We start from the raw sequence: 16706 nt of genomic DNA, 5'->3' as shown, positions 1-16706 counted from the left end.
CTTATGTATATTGGATGTTTTCGTTTTATATATGAGGCTTTTATGTGGTTGTTATATTGCTGGTGGTTACAGGGCGATAAAGGTGTGTTGTGTCCTGTAGATTCTAGTAAAGATAAATTCGCCACAGAGAACTTTGGGGCATATTACCAAGAATAAGCGATAATTATCGCTAAGCTTGGTTAGCGGCTATAATTTTATCGCCGTGCTTCGCCTATTTTTATCGCTTAAATAGCAAGGTTTATCTCCTAAGCGATAAAAATCGGCTGAAATGCATGAATATCGCTGAAAAGTCAGCGATATTCATGCATTACCGAGCTAATGCTCTTAGCCATGTTATCCACCTCCCATTGGATAACATGGCTAAGAACTGCTCTGGGCAGGCGTTGGCTTTTGGAGATATTCGCGCTTAGCGTGAATATTTCCAAAAGTAGGTAATAGGAGATAGCGATGTTAGCGACTGTTTCCAGTCGCTAACATCTTGGCACGCCCACTTTGCATCTCATTAGCGATAATTATCGCTGACATGCAAAGTGGGCCCCAAGATGATCGCTATCTCCTACTAGCTGTCGCTAATTGGTGTTAGCGACAGCTAGGTAATAGGGCGATAAAATTATCGCCGCTTTAGCGGGAAAAATTCCCGCTAAAGCGGCGATAAGGCCCTTGGTAATATGCCCCTTTATTCCTCAGGAATGGAAACAAAAGTTTGGAATTACCTGATTCCAGATGGAATCTGCATTGTAACATGTTCCAGGCAGAGCTTTCCATGCAGATTTCGAAAGGAACTGGTGAAATAAAAAAAATGGTACACATGGAGGAATAGATTTACTACTTTTTTGTGACTAGGGCCCTATATATTAATCGTGAGGGTAAAAATAAACAATGCAGCCTGAAGATGTATCGAGAGACTTGACTGGGGTCCACATACACACATGGACAGTGCTTCCCAGCAGGAACAACCTTCATCTGTCCAGAAAACATTTGCGCATGCGCAGTCCAGCAACAAGCAGAGCCATTTTACTGTAACTAGAGCAGTTGAGTCCTATATATCATTGGGGAGGAAGGTGCCTGGCCCAGAGGTGTGAGGTACCCACTGCACCTCAATTATGGCTTTTATATAAACAACTATCTACATTACAATAAGATTGCCACACCTGAAGAAACTTTCTGCAGATGGTATGGCTCCTAGGTAACAGCATAACAATTACAGGCGTCCTATACATGGTAAAGTTGCTAATAAAGTGCCTCCTCTATAGACCGAGGGCCAGATTTACAAGCCCCTTGTGACTCTTTAACGCCGCCGTTGCGTTACTTTTGTGACGCAGCGGCGGAGCAAACAATGCGCCATGTTGCGACACATTTACAACGTGACGCATCTAGGGGGATGCATCACGTTGTTAAGCCTTGTGTCACATTATACCTGCATCAGGTATAGTGTATGCAGGGTGGGCGCTCTGCCGCAATAAAGCCTTGTAAACGTGACGCAGTGAAATCTACAAGATTTCACTGCGCCACATCTACGACGCCACTGCGTCAAAACCTTACGCCTGCTTGAAGGAGGCGTAAGGAGTGACGCAGCACAGTAGGTATATGCATTCCTGAGCATTGCTAGAGTTGCGTCGTGTTTGCGACATGACTCCAGCAATGTGTTACCTTTACACCAACAAATGCGTGACTCATCTGTCAATCCTTGCTCCATGGTGCACCACATTGTAAATACTACTCATCCATGGTGGCACAAGGGTTTTTTTCAGTGACGCACGTAAACTGACGCATCTCTGCTATAACGCAGAGATGGGTCAGTTTTTGTTAAATCGGCCCCGAAATACATAACAACATACAATTTGCTTATATCAGGAACTGCATAATATTGATTTAGTTATATCTGTCTAATAAACTGCCTGATAAATAACCTGACAAACTGTAACCATTGTGCACAACCTAACCACTAACACTTGCTGCCAAGTGCTTCAATATCTTGTCAGGGGCAGTAAGCGCTAAGTGACTACTAAACCATACCTTTTCATGTCATTCCATAACATACCATTTCAAAATGGGTGGCAGCGGCCATTTTTTTTGCCAGCAATAGGGCCCATGGGGGCCACAGTCAGGCTTCTGCGAGCACAAAAGGTTACAGGAGGAAAGAGTCCAAATTAATGTACTAGTTGCGTCATCCAATTCAGTATCCCGGGAGAGCGATATTACCAAGCGCTTTAACCTTCGCTGGGGGGCATGACCTGAGATATGGGCCGGTTATCAATATTTCATTTGCTACTGTCTCCCGTGCAGCGTTTTTGAAAGGGAGCTCTCAGAAGCAGAGACAGAGAGAGATAACGTTACCTGGACCGGTGCCTCCTTACAGAGCGTTATGGCGGGAACAACAAAGGGCATCAAAGAACAATTGAAAGCTACACCAGCAGAGGCCGTCATGGATTCCACATTTCCCACGTGAGAGATGAAGGGGGCTGGAGTTCTCAGGGGACTGGCGCGGTATCGCCTGTACCTGGAGCCATTGTGGAGCTCACCTGGGCTCTTTAATCCGGGCACACATGGAGTCTGTTGAGCGGTTTCCTCACAGCCGCCCAATTAGATTAATAGACCTATTCACTTACATACAGCAGGTGACGTGTTTCTCCGGCATTAGGATCCTTCTGAAGAACAGCTGCTGCATCAGTGGCATGGCCCAAACATTTCCCACTCGGGTGGCTGGGCATGGCTCTAAATGATTGGTGATCCCTGAGAAACCACGCAAAAAGTGTTTTCCTCCTCACTGGCCACTCTGCCCTTCTCCCTATTTGTTACACTGTTTGTGTCTCAATTCAACTCCCCTCTCAAGCAACCTGCCTCTTTTCCTCCAATCCCAATGTTTGTGTTCTGTCTCTAATATCCCTCCTCCGATTGGTTCTCTTAATCAAACACCAATGGGTTGGCCATATATTTTCATATGTCCTCTGTCCCAGAGGTGTCCAGTATTGGCCCATGAGAGCCAGCTCTAGGGCAGATTTTCAGGACAACAGCTATGTGTTTTTGTAATATTTTTATTGCATTTGGTTAACTTTGTTGCACTTGACATGAATAACATTAAAGGCATATATAAATGATCCGCTGTGGGAACGGAAGTAAGCCATATACAGTATTGTTGTATGTGACCAGACGGGGAACAGCGTTTACAATGCAACTTTCACAACGCACTACCTTTATTACGCAACTTTTACAACGCACGTCGTTACAACGACTTGTGCTGGGGGGCGCTGTAGGATAGGGAATGGTTTAATTTACTATCCAAAACCTTCCCTACTATCCACGGGGACTGGAGTTGGAATAGTAAATTAAACTATTCACTATCCAGCGGCCCCCAACGCAAGTCGTTGTAACGATTTGCGTTGTAAAAGTTGCGTGGTAATGGCATGCGTTGTAAAAGCATGCGTAGTAATGACATACATCCTGGCCAGACAGCCACCAGGACTAGTTACATTGTAGAGTATCCCCCCGCCCAATTAACTACCACATTCGGGCACAGCTGATGGTGCACCTCATTAAAGAACAAAATATGCGCCATTGGTGAGTCTTGAGTATAGCATATAACATTGCCTGTCATTACCTTGAATGTGTTAGCATATTTCACAAGTACATGCTTAGTTGAACGTTAATCAGAACAATACGGGGCAGATTTACAAGGAACTGACGCATCTGCATAGATGCGTCGGTTTTCTTGCGTCAGTGCCGAATGTCCTTGCGTCACTATGGATGTGCGGTATTTACAATACAGTGCTTCATGGTGCAATGATTAACAGATGTGTCAGAAATTCAGAACCATTGGTTGGCGCAAAAGTGATGCATCGCTAGAGTTGCTCATGAAAGTGACGCAACTCCAGCAATGCACCACAATAGATGGGGGAGTCCCATTCAAAAAGCCCTGTGTCATTCCATACTTCTGCTCTGAGCAGGCGTAGGGATTTTGGCGCAGTGAAGGCGTAGAGCGATGCAGTGAAATCTTGTAGATTTCATTGCGTCAGTTCTACATGGCTTTTTAAGTGGGAAAGCCCACCCTGCATACATTATACCTGACGCAGGTATAATGTGACGCAGGGTTTTACAACGTGATGCATTTCCCTAGACGCATCAGGTTGTAAAAGGGCTGTAACATTTACACCGCAGGGGCGCAAAAATCACCCAAGGGCATGTAAATCTGCCCCTACATCTTTACGATAGGAGCAGCTTCGCCGCCTCGCCCCCACACATTTGTGTGTGTGTCTGTGTACAGTGCTGCATATCAGTGTTCCTTCCACAGTTATCGGTTTCACCCCTTGCATACCATCAGGCAGGACCGGGAATATGGGTCCAACATTGAACGATTAATCAAACCAGTCAGATGGAAGGGATTATTAGTATTGTTCAAACGAGAGGGACTCCCTTGTGTATTACTTCTCATGGTGTAGAAGCAGACGATCAAGCAGTGGCAGCTCCTCCACTAAGGCAGAGGAGCGTCGCCCTACTGCCTTAAAGCGGGAAAAGAAAGGAAAAAATCAAATGATAAGAACGTAATGTTATTATCATTTTATTTCATCCTGCTGTGGCAGCTTTGTGTAAGGGGGCGGGCTGCAGAGCAGGGGAGGAGTGGTAGAACCCAGAATCCTCTCAGGCCGCCCAAAACAGTCATGCGCACTTTCCCTGTTCTCCATGCAGACTGCATCACAGCCTGCCTAGAAAACATGCCCACCCCTCCAGCCCCTGGCTGAGCGCTGTGTAACGGTGTCCAGACCTTTCACAACTCTGCATTACAGTGTTGTGAGTGGTCAGGGGAGCCTGTGTACCTGGTGCTTCCTGTTCCTGGAGTTCGACGCAGGAGAGCAGGAGCAGAGAAGCGGGACACAGCGGGAAGGTGTTTATTATTTTTATTTTAAATTGTGACTTGCGTGCCTTTCTCTTCCCCCCGTGCCTGCCTGCCACTGAAATCAAGGGGAATGACCATCCGTCTCCTCTCTTGCACAATGTTTTGCTCACTATTAGCTTGGCATGTGCCACGGGAAGCATGTCTGTTAGCCAGCTTGTCAGCGGAAATGCTGTGGCCGACTTCCCGGCCATAGTGATGCAGGGTTTATTCAAAATAAGTGGCAAATTTAAATACGTGGTAGGCCTCTAGTTCTTTTGGCTATGTGGCCTGTGTTGAGCAAGTATAGAAGTGGGGCCAGCAGGAACAGCCTGCCCGTCACCTCTGCCCGTCACCTCAGATATCCCCTGAGATATCTGTTACCAAAAGAGACCAACCACCGTGCAGGACCACACCATGTGACGTAGGTCAGCATCATTGGTGCCGTACCTCGAGCATATAGTAGCAGCATCAGGGAACATCCTGCCAATCCTGTATGGAGTAAGGTATGCCCAGTGTAAAAAATAAAATTGCATAAGGTATAACTGAGCATTACATGTTATGTTTTTGGCCAACTGCAAGCAGCAGTGTCCCACCGTCTATTTGAAATATCAGTTCCAAGTGTCAGACTCCACCAGTCTCGCAATATTGCGTGTTCCATCACCTGTCCGCCCCATAGCGTTGAATTGAAGTGTTTGGTATCCCCCATCAAAACTAAAACTGCCTTGAGAGGCGGCCTTTTTGGGGATGGTTGTGCCTGGTCAGACCCCCCCGGTCTTACACATCACCAGCCGCAGGGCTGAGTACAGTAAAACTGCTCAGGCCCCATTTCGTGATCAAATGCTAATACATCAAAGGCACAGAAACACTGGTCAGTTAGCACATCTGCCCAGAGTAGGATACCCTCCTCTTCTCAATCTCAGACTCAGCATGCGGCCCGTAAACCAGTACGCTCAAGTATGGCATTGATTGGAATATTAGGTGCGTAATGCGTACGCCGTTGTGCGCCCCCTAGGTAACATCTCCAAAAATATTGTGCCGTCCTCAGCAACACACTTTCCGTATCCCGAGCAGGAATAGTGTCAAAAAGTCGACGCAGTAATGGTCTTCCAGACAATCCAGAAAGAATGCCAGCCTCTTCCAAGAGTGGTTCCCCTGCAAGCCACTTCATCGGCCACTGTAACTGCGCGGCTGCATAATATGGTTTGTAGTCAGGGGCCTGAGGCCGCCTTCAGTCAAGGGAGCTAATAGTTTATAATCAGCTATTTGTATTCTGCCACCCCCCCCAGATCATTTTGTCAGCACCTTCCTTAATTCGCGGAAGAATGCCCTGCTAATAATAAATGGTAGAGCCGTAAAAAATAAAGAAAGAGTGACAAGACCAACATCGTGGCAATGGTAATCTACCCATTAGCGATAATGGAAGCTGGGTCCAAAATGGAAGGGAGTGGCAAATCAACACAATGGCCTTTCCAACGTTCCCTCCAGTAAATCATGTAGATCATAATACACCTGTACTCCAAGATATTTACAGTGGCTGCTGGTGACGTTTGAAAGTGGTGAGGTATAAAACAATTGCCGTACAGCACAGTAGTGAGCAAGCGTAGCGAGCGAACCTGAACCACATACAGGAGGTTTGGGGGGGTTCTCCACCCAAGAAAACTTTGAAAAGAAAGTGGGCAAATGGTGCAATTTCAAGCAAATTTGAGAAAGCAGGAAGGTTAATAAAACAATTGTGAATCTGTTCTAACAAAGACAGTGACTGGCAAAACTGTCTATCGCTTGTTAATTGTTTTTAATGTATAGGTCAACTAACTCGCCACTGGAAGTTTCTACCTTTGTCAGATAACATAGATTGTGGCATGTGGAGGAATAAGTCCAAGATCTTCTGCCATGCTGATAGGCAGTGTGAAGTGAGACCAGTTGTGGAACACACATGCAGTGGTGTCTCCGACCTATAACTTTCGTTCTTAAATTGCTGCATTATTTATTCAAGGCCTTTTGTATAGCTCTGAAAAGTCGCTTTGCTGCCACTTCAGAGAGCTAAATTCTGACATTCTCAAAAAACAAAATTGTGTAAGAGGGCACACCAGAATGTGCGATGCTGCTGTCTTCTACAGTTTACAGAGTACCTTGTAATACAAGCCGAGGGCCTTGGAGAGGGCACTGTACAGACACACGGCCACCCACGCAGGATTTTAAGAGCTGGGGGAGAGTGTCTTCTAGGCCTACATATGAAGCCACTGGGAGGGGCTGACTGGGATATTCCTGAGCATGGGTTTAAAATATGCGCTTCCTTGGGACGAAGGGATGCACGTTCGGTATCCTGTTAAAAAGATACTATTTTACAATCGCACATTGCCCTGTTTTTTTATAGGGACGAGGAGACACAAGGAAACGCACGCACATAAAATGTAATGCCTCAAACTAAATATACCAGCTCCTTTCCCTACGACACAGGCACACAGGTTCAAGCCACTCTGCATTGAATCAAAATATACAGCGCTGATCCAAGCCACGCTGCACAGATTGTCTTGGAGTTGTATTTATATAGCTCCACACTGCGCGGATCCCAGCACAATGTGCGGCTCCAAGCAACACTGCAGGATTGAAGTGACAGCGCTGATATCCAAACAGCAGATTTACCCACATTGCACACACTGCACACACCCCTGCACATCTTGATCATCCAACGCTCCAGAGTGGCAGAAAGCACCATACTACTCTAAGGCCGATAACCTCTGCTGACCAGGGACTCCTTAAAAAGTCCCTAAAGCTTTTTAATGAACATCTGCATTCTTTAACATATTTTTTTCCTCAACCGATAAGTATACATTAGTCCATAGTTTAAACTACACAAATGATTAATGTTTATAAATGCATAGGTTAAGTATTAGATTTAGACTCACATTGTCTAAAATATTCACTTCTTTATATTCACAGACAATAAACAGATGAACATGTACATTTTGACATGAATATGTACATACATACCATACACTTATTTACATTTATGTATTGTAAATAGTAAAGACGGTAACTCAAATTTGACTTGCAAAATAGCCAATTCCCTTTTAAATGAGAGATGCTCTCGATTATTGATATCATTTCCTCTTAGTCACTTGCTGTGATATCATTCCGAATTGCCTGAGCTAATTAGTCTCATTATTGATTTTTAGGACTGCCCAAGTAGGTGTTCCAAAAACCCTTCGAGGTGGATATATTTCACCAAGGTGAAGTTTTGGGTGTCGAACACACATGACAGCAAAAATTGCAGTATTCCACCTTTCCTCAACAAATGTTTTCCATCCGTCTCTAGGCTCGCTGTAACATGTAATTTCTTCTTCCTTCTTTCTTTCTTCCGGAAACTAACGCAATGTCCCTAGCAGCGCTTGTTAATTTCTGTCCTAGAGAGACCCTCTCCGTGATTTCACCATGCGCCTACCACATTAATGCGATGTGTTCTACCGAAAGCCCTTTGTACCGCCCACTGTAGCTTCTGCTAGACTGTACCTGTACCTGTATCACTAAATACCGCATGTCCATATTTAGAGAGCCAGGCCCCTCTCTCTTACAGTAACTCGAGACTCGCGGATGCTTTCTGCCCGGATCTACAAGACTTGCGGATGCTTCCTGCCCGGATCTACAAAGAGTGTGTCGAAAAAGGAATGCTCTGAAAAAATTAGAATGAGGGGGGAGACTACTGTTTCAATTAAGGCCGCTAAGCCCAAGACAAAAATGGAAATATCAGATAATATCCCACTGCAGTCACGGCAGGCATGACGGGCGGGTGGTGGGTGCCGGAAATGGGGTTGTCTGGGGAGAAGGCGGGAGGTTTAATTAAAAGAAATATAAAATAAAACTTACCTCAGTTTCCGGATGGGTCCAGACTCCCGCCGTCCTGCGTTTTCCCATTCTTGCAGCTCTCATCGTCATCAGGAAACGCAGCCTCCCTCCCTCCCCACCACCAATCACAATGCTGCGATGGCAGAGTTGTGATTGGTGAGGTGCAGCTGAGAGCGCCCCAGTCAGACCATTTTCTCTATGTAGGCTGCTGCATGCAGCACCCTACATAGAGAAAAAGGGAGAGTGGGTGGTGATATCTGAGGGTAGAGGTGGAGTGGCTTGCCCACTGTTGTGGGTACTGACTGTTTGGTTGGCCCGCAGACCAAACAGTCAGTACCCGTAACAGTGGGCAAGCCACCCCCCCCTGCCCTCGAGCAGGACCATCCAAACCAGGCACTTCTGCTTTCTCGCAGTACGAGAAGCAGAAACATAAAATGGTAGTTATTACCAATTATTTTTCTGCCTTCTCGCACTGAGATTAAGCAGTGCGGTGACGCCCCAAGCCCCAATGGGGGAACCGCCGCTGAATATTTAATAGAATCACACTGCCAGTTCTGTTCTTTGCATAGTAGTGCGCCCCCACTGTCCTCGGGAACTGGGAGTAACGGGAACATACAAGACTTATCCCAAGTAACCCGAAGACCCGACAGGCCTCCAAATGCCGTTAGGAGAGGCATGACTTTGGGTAGCATGTGGGGCAGTCCCTCAAAAAGATTAACAGATAGTCAGTGTAGAGATATTATCTGAGGGCGGCCAAAAACTACAAGACTCCATTGTGGTGCATAATCTCGACCGTACACACCAGGAGTTCCATTGCTAGGGCAAACAATAGTGGTAAATGGGGCAGCCCTCTAGTGTACTTTTAACCACTGAGAAGGAATCAGACACCACGTCTCCTGTATGTACCCCGGCAGTCGGATTAGTGTAGAGCTGTGTCACCCAATGTATGAAGGGAGAGCAAAAACCCATATGTGTCTGGACTGTCATCAGATAGAGCCAGTCCAAGGAGTCAAATGCCTTCCCTACATCAAGCGAGGAGGCACAACCCTGTGTCCCGGTGTGTCCCTCGCACTCCATGAGGTGAAAAATTATCGTAAATTAACTAATGTGTTGCATCCTGGTATAAAGCCATTTAGGTCAGAATGCACTAAATATGTAATGTCTCAAAAAGAATCTGGAGGTAAGAGCTGCTTTCGATCTGAGTGAATTATTATGATTCTTGTGGGGTAGGGCCACTGTGGAAATCAGTCCGCCCTGAGGGGGAACTTAAATATTTTAGTCCTCCACGCCCGATTAATACAATCCGAACTGAATCCTAGGATTGGGGTGCTCTTGAGTCACGCCTAACCTCCAGATTCATTTTGAGATTTTACATATTTTGGAGCCTTCCGGAATCCTTCAGATTACCGGCCAGTCTCCAATATCCTTTAAGGCAGTTTTAGGAGAATTGTTCCCACAAATAGGCTGTCTTCCCCTTTCATCTTTCACCTTATCTTGAAGAAGGACCGCCATAACCCTTTCTTAAATAATGCTTACATCAGGGTTGAAAAGTCGATGTTCGTTTTTGGTTCAGTTCCATCAGGTCTTCTGGTCCTCATCATACTGACCATTTATAGCTCATGTCTCTTTTGTGTAAATTTTAATGTAAGTTTGTCTCAACTATGTATAAACAACACTTACTTCACTCATGTCACTGAGCACTTTCTTTTTTCACTATATTTAATGTCATTACAATCTTCGAAGGATTGTTGACAGCCCCATCGTAAAATGCATTATAATACTTCTTTATATAACAAAAAGTAAATACTTTTAACGCAGCGTAAAATTGTCTGTCTTTTGTGTTCAAACTTAATCACCAATGCATTGTTGCTACAAGCCAAAATGTATGTTTTATGATTGAGCTCATGAACTTTGAAGCAATTGTTCTTACCCGACAGAACCAACTGTAGCTTTCTATATAGATACCCAGGTTCTGAGAGACACAGGGTTACTATACATAAACGTCTTCTCTCAGTTAGCATGAGCGCCCTGCAGCTTGCCCGCTGTTTTGCGCACATTACTACACAACTTTATTTTTGCAATGATCTCTATGGCTGTTTTCACATGAGAACACATCGCTGTGTCCACACTATGCAGGGTCCTGGGAGTCTGTCTGAACATTGTGAGCAAGGTCGAACAACAATGCCCCTTGTTATTTTGTTCTGGCTAGGCCTTAGAACCTCAACAAAACATCCTGATGCAGCTGTTGTTTGGGACAATGTACTTAGATCTTATTGAAATACACAAATAGGAAGCACACACTTGGAGAGGGATCTTTCCAAGAAGAAGAGGGAGACAGAACTTATGATGTAGATCTACTCTCTTTAGGCTAAGGTATGGGGTCTGCTGACAAAGCCCAGAGATCTTCTAATATATAATAATACTGCTTCTTAGCAAGGGGAGGTAGGTTAGGCTCTATTGTCTTTTCTTTATTGTCTTTTCATGATAACATCTCCTTTCATGATATATGGACTAGATGCTAGGCTGACAGTAATTATACTATGAATTTTCCTGCTTGTTTTTTTTTAAAAACCTTTATTGAAAAAGACATGAAAATACAAAAGCAAGTATACGGCACCGTAGGCCGGCTGTTATATATCACAATACAGTACTGGATAAAAGGTACACAGCCATTCAGCCGACAACCCATAGGGCCCAGCGGCAAGGAAGAGCCCATGTCTCGCCATATATACATACTAGGAGAAGAGAAGGTTTCGATTTTATCTTTTTTGGAAAACAACCCCCCCAACCAACAAACATAAGAAAATACTGCACGGGCTCATAAGAAAAAGAAAACAATCTTGGAGAATCCTTCTGGAGAGGGGCACCACGTCTGCACAGCTACATTGTCAACAAACTGTAAGTCCGGAACGGAAGAGAGGAGGGAGCAGGTAATATGCAATAATACACAAATGGAACCTAAAGAGGAGGGAATGTCATGCTAAGGGGACTGGAGACGTTCCGGTGGCGGCTCAAAGGGAGGGGTGCAAATCTCACCACGGTATTGATTCCATTGACCCCATATTCTACCCCACTTTTTGGGCCTGCCCCTGGCAACATAAACAGTTTTTTCACGGAACATGCACCAGTCCATATTCCTAGACCATGCAGACAGGCTTGGAGGTTGCGCCGACCCCCAGAATTGTGCAATGTCACGCTTCGCAATCATGTTGCCCAAGGTGGCCCACTGTGTTTGGGCAACATTATAGTCGTTGGGCTCCCAGACATTAAGCAAACATCTCAGAGCCTCAGGCAGAAGCGAAACACCCATCACCTCAGACATAACACCATGCACACGGGTCCAGAATGAAGCAACCGCGTGACATTCCCATATGATATGGAGGAACGTACCTACCATACCGCAGCCACGCTTACACAGAGCATCCGAAACAAACCCCATCCACAACAATCGAGGGCCCATCATATACACTCGATGCAGGATCTTTAATTGCACCAGTCTCAGACGAGCCGGGATAGCCACCTCCTTAGGAGAGGATATCGCCGCCTGCCAGTCCTCATCGTCAAGCTCCACTCCATCGCCGGTCCAAGATGTGCGGAGCTGCACAAGAAGGTCCGCCCGATGGTTTATCAACTTCTTATATATTAAGGAGATCGTACTGTCCGGGATATGCCCATCCAGCCCTCTATCCTCAAGGGGCGAGGAGCATGGGACAGACGTCCCAGGCAACATCACCGAAGAAAGGGCGTGCCGAACTTGAAGGTAACGAAAATGTTCGCGAGGGCCGAGTTAAAACTCCCGTCGCAGCTCCTCAAAAGATTTGATCTCGTCCTTCCGCAATAGGTCACCAACCACGCTAATTCCAATAAGGTCCCATTTATCGAACCCCTTAGTCATCCATAAATTACCCAACTTTTCCGACGCGTAGAGTGGGGTAGCCCGTGTGAGGGTGTCCGACCAACCCGTGGCAGCTGTGGCGTTGTGCCAAACCTTCACCGTGACTTTTGTGGGCCCGGTGAGGGCCACATCCGGCCGCTTCGAATAGAACGCCCTATTGTAATCCCCGCCAGGAAGCAACCATTTGTCCATGACAAAGGCTGGATTAGATGTCGGACCGTACATAGCATGGTTAACCGGGCTCAATTGTGAGGCCCAGTAATACTGATGGATATCCGGCAGCGCAATTCCGCCATCATACCACGGAAGTGTGAGCTTAGCCAAGGCAATCCGGGGACGGCCGGCCCAGATCAATTTCCTTTGCAAGCTTTCTACCTCACGGAAGTAGCTGGAGGGCACCAGGTCTAGCGTGTTCTGGAGAGCGTACAGAAACCTGGGAAGGGACATCATTTTGAATAAGGCCGCTCTACCCACCAGGGACAGAGGCAGCCTATTCCACGCCTTCACATCCGCTCGCAGCCGAGCGAGCGGGGGAAGCAGATTGAGCCGGTATCTGACCATCGGATCACGCGAGATGTGAATGCCTAAATACTTAAATCCGGTAGGCGAGATCTTTATCGGACAAGTACATGGTATTAGTGGGACATCCCCCATTAGCGAGTATACACAGGACTTCAACCAGTTGATAACTAATCCCGAATTCCTGCCAAAGGAGCTAAGGACATCAAATAGCACTCCCAAGGATTTTCGCGGGGAGGTCAGGTAAAGAAGAATATCATCCGCATAAAGCGAGATGCGGTCCTCAAAACCGGGGGCCCACCTGATGCCCTTGAGAGAAGGCTCCCATCTCAACCAGGCAGCCAAGGGCTCCAGTGCCAGAGCAAAAAGCAACGGGGAAAGGGGACATCCCTGTCGTGTACCTCGACCCAAAGCAAAGGGAGCTGACACTCTTCCGTTAACCACTACCTGGGCCAAGGGTTCCTCATACAGCAAACGGACCCAGCCAATGAACACTGGCCCAAAGCCGAACTTAGCCAACGCCGCCCATAAATACGGCCATTCCACAGTGTCAAACGCCATAGTGGCATCCAAAGAGACCAAAATGGCCGGTTCACGCAGAGTGTCCGCTCTCGCCAGCACGCCATGAAGGCGACGCAGATTGAGCGCAGTGTTATGGGCAAGAATAAAACGGGATTGGTCCGGATGCACCAGATCACTTATGACGGTTATCAATCGGTTGGCCAACACCTTTGCCAAAATCTTGGGTTCGACGTTCAGGAGAGAAATAGGCCTGTACGAGGAACAAAGCTCACGTGGTTTGCCCTCTTTGGGAAGCACCACAATGGAGGCAAGACGTTGATCTCGGGGAAGTCGGCCTCTCTCTCTCGACTCCAAGAACATTGCGCGAAGATATAGTGCCATTTTGTCTGGGCACAATTTGTACAGCTCGATGGGCAGGCCGTTTGGTCCCGTAGCTTTACCAGAGCGAATGGAGCGAATGGCGAGCGCCACCTCATCCGTGGAAAAGGCCGCCTCCATTCGCTCCCTATCGGATTCAGACAGACAAGGAAGGGCGATATCCCGAAGCAAAAGACGGGAATCTTCCTCAGGCCGATCTGAGACCGGAGCATACACCTTGCGAAAGTGCGAGGCAAACTCTTCTACTATCTCCAGCGGATCAGTCACATATATTCCATCCTCACGCTCAATCACAGGCACCACACGACTCAACCCATCCCGCCTGTCCAACCACGCTATCAACTTCCGAGCCTTATCACCCACGTCATACAGACGACCCATTTGCTCCCGACTCATGGCTTTCGCAGCATTCGTAACCAAGGCCTTATAGTCAGACTGTTTTAATTGCAGGATATGCAACTTCTCCTGCGTGACTCCGGTATCAAGTTCTCTCTCTAGACTGTCCACCTCAGCCTCCAGCCGCTCGACCTCCTCATTGTGTCGCCTCTTCGCGCCAGCGATAAGCGAGAGCGTTTGGCCCCGCACCACAGGTTTAAAAGCCTCCCAGAGGGACACTGAGGACGAAACAGAACCCACATTCTCCGCAAAATAAAGGTCTATAGTTTTGACTAACCCCGCCCTAATCTCTGGGGTCTGGAGATGCCAGGGATTGATTGGTGCGATTCGGCCCCCAGCGTTCAAATGGAGATCAATATGAATCCATAGCGGGGAGTGGTCCGAAATACCTCTAGGCAAATGTCGGGCCTCTCGCACCGTCGCGGCCTGGGCGGCGGGCACAAGAAAATAATCAAGCCTAGCCAGACTCCCATGCGCCCCAGAGTGAAAGGTATATTGGGCCTGACCCGGGTGCAGCATCCGCCAACAGTCTACCAGACCAAACATATCCAACAACCCACTAAGACCAGATTGGGATGGTGTGAGCGTCCTGGGAGGGTGTATATCCAGCGAACCATCCATGACAGAGTTAAAGTCACCTCCCATTACCAGAAGACCCTCAGGTAGCCCAAGCAACAATTTACCCAAGTCAGCAAAGGTGGTAGTCTGCAGGCCAGGGGGAACATAAACCGACAGGACAATAACAGTTCTCCCCTCCCACCTCCCAACAATTGCAGCATATCGGCTCCTTTCATCCAAAATCATATCGTCTATCTCAATGGGAAGGGAATTACGAAGCATAATACCAGCACCTCTGGAGCCCGAAGTAAACCCTGAATGTGCCACCAGCTTGTAGCCCCTCCGATTCATTGCATGAAACGTATTCCCAACCAGGTGCGTTTCCTGCAGGAGTATGACATCGGGAGAGTGTCGTTTCACATATTGAAGTACAATTCCCCTCTTTATCTTGTCCCCTAAACGGTTGACATTCCAGCTCAAGATCCGCAACCCCCTACCCCCCATCCCGGAAATAGGAAATTGGGTCCCCCCAACCCCATGAAGGAAGCACAGAAATAGCAACAATACGCAGCCTCAAATGCAGTATAAACAAAAGAAAGAAAACCAAGCCCCCAACCCCCAAACCCTGGAACAACAACCCCCCACCTGTGGTATTGGGTTCTCCAGGCCTACATAATCCGCAAAACCCACTACACCATAAAACAGACGTTGGCACGGAAACTGGAAAATGCAAAAGACAAGTTTATTAGGACCCCATGGGGTGGTGGTACATTCCTACAGCACCCTTCAGCAATGCAAGAAGTATCACACCGAACATCGGTGCGAGGCCTCTTTTATACAGTTTTACAGTAATAAAAAGTATAGGCGGAACACATTTACTCAATTTAGGTACATATAAGGTCATTTTTGGAACACAGCCAACTACATGGGAGGGGCTACAACACCACTGGTCAGTTTAAAGAACATTCCTAAGCGATGACTGTCCACTAGTACAGAGGGTTTAACTTCGCATGTCAAAGCTTGACCGGTACTAAAAATAGCCTGTTGCTGGGCAAGTTTAAGTGATCAGTGGTACAGAGGAAGGACAAAGGACATGCTGACCACGAGGCAGCGCGTTCATATAAAATGGACGCCAGTGTTTTCAAAATGGCTTCCGAACACCATAGTCAAGTTAAGGGAACATTTGTGTAGCAAAGCTTAACGCTAACCCGATCACCGTCAACTTACGACAGACGAACCTTTTAGCTTTTAGCTGAAGCTACCTCATAGTGGACATAATCAGGGTATTCATCCTCAATATCAATAGACATAATATTTGCTACTTCTCTATGAATCATTTGTTCATTCTTGACAATAGCTCGTTTGGACGGGATACAAGTAGAAAGGCACATGGAACATAACATAGGGCCACATTGAATACAGAGACATAAGAAGAACAGTATCCCAATTGTTACACATAGGATTGTCAGTAACTTCCAACCCCAAGTACTAAGTAACGTCCAAAACCACCCCGAAAGTGTCCAAGTACCATTATCAGGATGTATCTCAGCAGCTATCTTATGTAACTTAGAAATTGCATCATATACAGAGGGCGAATTATCTGGCGTGTATACACAGCAACTACTTCCGATAATGTGGTATGCACCCCCACGATCAGCTAATACTACATCTAGAACCATTCGGTTCTGGAGCATTACAATTCTGGTAATTTGAAGTTCCTCAGTC

Source organism: Lissotriton vulgaris, chromosome 8 (genome assembly GCF_964263255.1).
Source record: "Lissotriton vulgaris chromosome 8, aLisVul1.2, whole genome shotgun sequence".
NCBI lineage: Eukaryota > Metazoa > Chordata > Amphibia > Caudata > Salamandridae > Lissotriton > Lissotriton vulgaris.
This window is presented reverse-complemented; position numbering follows the sequence as displayed.